Source organism: Pteropus vampyrus, unplaced genomic scaffold, assembly GCF_000151845.1.
Source record: "Pteropus vampyrus isolate Shadow unplaced genomic scaffold, Pvam_2.0 Scaffold336, whole genome shotgun sequence".
NCBI lineage: Eukaryota > Metazoa > Chordata > Mammalia > Chiroptera > Pteropodidae > Pteropus > Pteropus vampyrus.
The window spans coordinates 1,156,251-1,161,778 of record NW_011889117.1 but is presented as its reverse complement, the minus strand read 5'-3'; positions in this window follow the sequence as shown (position 1 = coordinate 1,161,778).

The following is a 5,528-nucleotide window of genomic DNA, read 5'->3' as shown; positions in this document are numbered from 1 at the left end:
GCCTTAGTTTTCTCATTTGTAAAATGGGAATAATATTACAATACCTTCTCCACACAGTTGTTGAGAATTCAATGAGATAATATACCAAGCAAGTTAAGCATTCAGAAATTTCCTAAATGAAAATATTATTACTAATGGCCTTGTTTATTTGATGGCTCCAAATATCACACTCTTACCATTGAGTAAGGTTAAGACAAACATTGCTACATCAATAAAGCAGGATTGGAACAAATTCTGATTTAGTGATGAATGCTGAGGCCATAAGTTATCTGAGCACAAATCCACTGACGTGGTATTCTGATGAAAACTCTTCAAGGAAAACCTTTGTTTCCCATCCCTCAGGCAGTCCAGTCACTCCCTCCTCTGGATCCCGAAATCCTCTACAGACCTCTGCCTCAACATTTGTTGTACTTTTGTAGTCACACGTCTGTCCCTCTACATTAGACTCTGGACTTCTTGAAGGCAGAGATGCTTTTATCAGTCTTTGCAATCCCAGCCTCTAGCACTGCCCTGGCAACCAGTAGATACTCAGTGAATTTCTGCTAACACATAAGGGAAAGAATCCCATTTTAATAAATGGTTTCTCAGTGTTCCTGACATGGCAACTCCTTAAAAGTGAACTTTATAGTTAGTGCTTATGAGATGAGCCCACATTCCTCACCCATCAGTAGGACTGAAAGACAGGCAAGACAGTGATGAGAGAAAAAGGAAGGACAGGGCAAGAAGCTGGGGACCACTGGTGTCTTTGTTCAGTAAACTACAGAAAGCAGAGGCTCAAAAGAGAGGTTGAATGTGCAGCCGAGAAACTGCTGAGTCTGGGCTTTCTGTGGTGGGGAAGACAGCTAACGTCCCTACCAAGCAAAGAGCAGCAAAGGCTAGCAACTACCACCCTTGTCAGTAATCAATACAGCAAGAGAGACCAGCCCTCCTTCTCTGAATTATCTGGTGACCCTGAGATGAGCCCAACCACTGGACCCCACCATGCTGGCTTAATGGAAAAAAACTTGGACGAACAATTCAAAGATCTGAAGTTCGTTCCTGAGAATCCCAGGATCTACTGTGTCAGGATTGCCCTAGGCACCTGTAAAACAATGAACTTAACACTAATTTGCTGTCAGAACTTAGACAAGTCACCACCCCTTCTCTGAGGTTTAGTGTCCTCATGTGACACATGGAAGATAATCTCTATGTCACAGGATTGTTTTGAGTATCAGATATATTTTAAAAAGTCTACTGTACAACTCTGCAAATGTAAAGGTGATATTTTTTACTAATCCGAACTAGAAGGCTTAGTAAAATGCAAGGATGGCCCCATCTGCCAGGGTCTGGACAGATATCCCGGAGCACATTCCTATCCACTAAATTACGTGGTAGAGATGGCGATGGCGGAGCATAAATTTGACACATTCTCTTTAGATCCTTCTCAGGACCTTTCTCATAGTTACTGGTGTCAGAGAGTGTTTATCATTGGGGACTGCACTGTAGGCCTCTTGAATGAACCTCTGGATGTAACTGAAAACTTCTTAAAAGCAAGAATAGATTTAAAACTGTGTGGATTAGAGGCACCTTTCCAGACACTGAGCTAAATACCTAACCCGTAGCCTTCGCCTGTTTGGAAACATTGGGTGCCATTAAGCCCATTTTCCCCTCATTTTCCCTGTTTACTGGGATAAACACATCAAAACAGAAAGCTTGACACTCTGACAATGCTCTCTGATTAGTGGTTTGCTAAATCCTCTGTAATTTTATGATTTGCTGGCTAGAAAAGGAAGAAGACTGGAATGCAAATGGTGGTGTGGCCCTAGAGGAGGTCAGGTATCCTGAATTTCAGACTTGGTTTTACCATAGACTGGCTCTATAAATTTGGTTATAGACCTTAGTTGCCTCATCCAGAAACTGGAGAAACTGGACGAGATCAGTGTTGGATAAACTCTTCCAAAGAAGACCAGTGCTTCTCAAAATATTAATGAGAGTTCCTCAGAAAAGGAACTCCAAGGTCAAATGAAAATAAGAAACTTGGCATACTGCATTCCCCCACCCCCTCCCTTACTCATACACATTAAAGGCTCTAAGAAGTCAGCACTAAAGAAATGTACTTTGCATTATTCAACCTTTCTTTTCCCAGATTACTAATATCTCCTCTGAGGGAGACACACCGGAACAGATCTCTAGGGTCCCTATCAGCTCTAACCTACTGTGGTTTGTATCAGAAGTACTTAGCACCCGTGTTTCCCACTAATCCAGTTCACTTAATTTAGTGAGGAACTTAAATGATATTCTGGCTAACAGGCATTTATTACATGTAGTTCATTTCACTGTAGTGAGGGTACTAATTTTCAGAATACAAGACATTTAAGACACCAAGAGGAAAACCTATAGTTACTGAGCTCCTAATGCTTGTTCTATTGTGCTGGCATTTTACCTACATTGTATCATTTAATCCTTAGATAATCACAAGAATATCGTTATCCTCTTATTATAGAGAAGGAAACTGTGACTTGGAGAGGCTACATCATTTGCCCAAGATTACACAGCTAGAAAGTGGTAAGCACCAAATTTCAAACCCAGTACTACTCATCTCTCAAATCTTGGTTCTGCTTGGGGCTCTGCTACCATGATTATCAGATGGTCACTAACCTTCCATGGTCTCAACTGTCAAGCAGGAATAGTAATCCTAGTACTGCATCTCTCACAAAGTTGCTCTAAAATTCAAAGGTACTAACAGTATGAAAGAGCTCTGTAATGTATAAAGATGTAAATATGAGAGGATGTAAACACTGTGAATAAATGTTGATATTTCTTTATAGTTGTAAGGTACTTTTCTTAAAGGCTTCCCATCATTGAAGTCAACTGTCTTTATCCCCATCCCCACCTCCGCAACCAAATAGTGCTCCCTAAAATTTTCCAGTTAGGATTTTGGATAACAGGAAACATGTCAATTTCTCAGTATTGATTGACCTTTCAGTTGTTTGTCTGAGTCACGCTAAGCAGCCAATCTGCTAAAGGAGTGAAGAATAAAAACAGAGCCTGGTGGAAGGCCTGTAAATAGAGGAGATGCTGAATTGGCTGTGGGGCAAGACTCCTTAACCTCATCTTGGAACTTGCCTTGGGACAGAAGGTCCTAGAAGCCTTTGTATGAAATCTACCCAGGAGATCAACAAATATGCGTGTGTATTGTGGTGGGGGCAGAGGGAGGTGATGGGAGATGGGAACAGTTGACCAGTTTCGCTTTGTTCTGGGATAGAAAATACCCTGGCAGGGGCCTAGGTACAGAAACATCAGTAGATAGGTGTAGAGCTCCCAACTCATCCTCTAGACCTGCCTGGGATCACACCCTCACGATCCACATTGCTGTAACCATCAGCTCCCTACAGCTTCTCGCAGACCAAGGCCAAAAACAACAGCAAAACATTCTTGGAACCAAGCCCTAGCTGGGGACAGAGAAATGAATAACAAAAGCCCCTGCTCTTAAAGGAAGGTACTGCACTAAGATGGTTTGAGGCTAATCAAGACCTATCTTGTACAGCAAAGTCTCCGCCTCAAGAATCATGTGAAGTGAACTGAATCAGAAGAGCCTACATTCTATGACTTAGCACCTGTTTGGTGTCAGGAGCCCTGGATTCCAGTCCTCGTTCTGGCATGAATAATTCAGTGATTCTAGGCAAATTACTTAATTTCTGTGGACCTCAGTTTACCCATCTGTGAAGCGGCTCTGTCTATCCCACAAGTTGCTATGTGTGGCTGATGAGATAATGGTTGAGACAGCACTCTTTAAACGGCATGAGATGGAATAGCAGGAGCTGATGGAGCACTGAGGCACATGGTCTTAAAAGTTCAGAGCCCAGTCTGGGGAAGACTTGAAATAAGCTCTTCTTTCTCCCCAACCAAGTTAGGTCTGCTTTTCTATATATTTCTAAGAAAGGGAGAGGGAAATCTGCCACTTAAGTAAGATGCTATCTTTCTACTCAAAATTTTGTTTGGATCCACTGTACTGCAAAAGAGCACAGGATTTGGATTTACAATCCTAGCTTTTGTTACTCAAAAGCTGCAAAACCATGAATAAAGCCTCAAACTCTCTGAATCTTAGTTTCCTCACCTGTATATTCAAAGGAAATTTCCTAAGTCGTAAGACTGTAATTAAGATTCAATTAATTAATGATAGAAAAGTGTTTTGCCCCATAAATACCAGTCATTACAAAACTGTCTTCCCATCAGCTCATGAGCTACACAGGACAGTGGTTATTACCACTTGACAGGTGAGATCACCAAAGCCCAGAGAAAATACTAATCGAGTAAAATACAACTCAGCTCTTGACTTCCTCCAGCGGAGTAATTATTCCTTTGATTTATTATAGGAGTCATTTATCAGTTTGTTTGCCTCGTTAAACTGACAGATCTCTGAGGAAGGAGATTATATAACTCATGCATTTTTATACCTCGATGCCCAGTATAGCATACCTATAAGATGTTAAATACATGTTTACCTGAGCGATGACTAACATAGCAGAAACAAACTAGAACACAGGACTCCTAATCTCAGGTCTGGGGTTCTTATAACCACAAAGAAAGTGGACCAAACCTCATAGATCCGACTTGTCTTAACTTCTCATCTCTTCCTCAATTCCTCCACACCAGCAAGATTCAACTTTCCATTCCTGTAAAGAGTCTCTGGGCTTTTGTAGGCACTGGTGCCTCAGCCCTGAACATTCCTTATCAGCTTCTTTGCAAGCTAATTCCTATTCGCTCCTCAGAAATGGAGGCCTTTCTAATCTCCCCTAATATTGGATCAGGTATTCTCTCTCCCCACATGCCTGTTATGTTTATCACAGAATCCTAGCACACGGAATGTGTCAAAAGTATCTGTTGAAGGTTAAATGAAATACCGGATCTAGAAATCCAAAGACGATGCAGAGGAAAAGATTCCTGGCTTTGAAGTCAGGAGGCCTGATTGATTCTAATGATTCTCCACCACTACTGTGCTTGGTGATCTTAGGCAAGCCCCAGTACTTTGTACCATCCATAAATGAGTTATTACATATAAATGATCTCAAAAGCTCCTTTCATCACTGACAGTATATGAGACTTAGACTCATGCTAAATCCTAGGGATGAGGAACTTCTGCAGTCAGCTGTGTGCTCCTCAGTATGAGAGACCCAACATCCCTGCCCCACAAGCAGCACCAGGCACATCGGACTCTGCTGTCATCAGCCTCTCAGCCCATTGGTTTACTTAATTCCTCCTGATGAAGTGCCAAGAATAAATCGTAGATGAGCAGCAGAGCATTTTAATGAGTCCAGAGCCTAATGAATCTTTTCCTTCCTGTGTCAATTAGAATTTCAAAGCTAGGATCCCTAAGGACCAATTTATTGGGAACAGAGAGAAGCTTTTTGTTCATCAGTTGCTGCCTGAGCTACCTGCCCTAGCCCTGTATGTCTGCTATGTAAAAATCCTGCTTACTCAGATATGCCACCTGGTGAGATAGAGACTGGCCTAGGAGGCTCCTTCTTGCCCAACATTTCTGGGGCCTG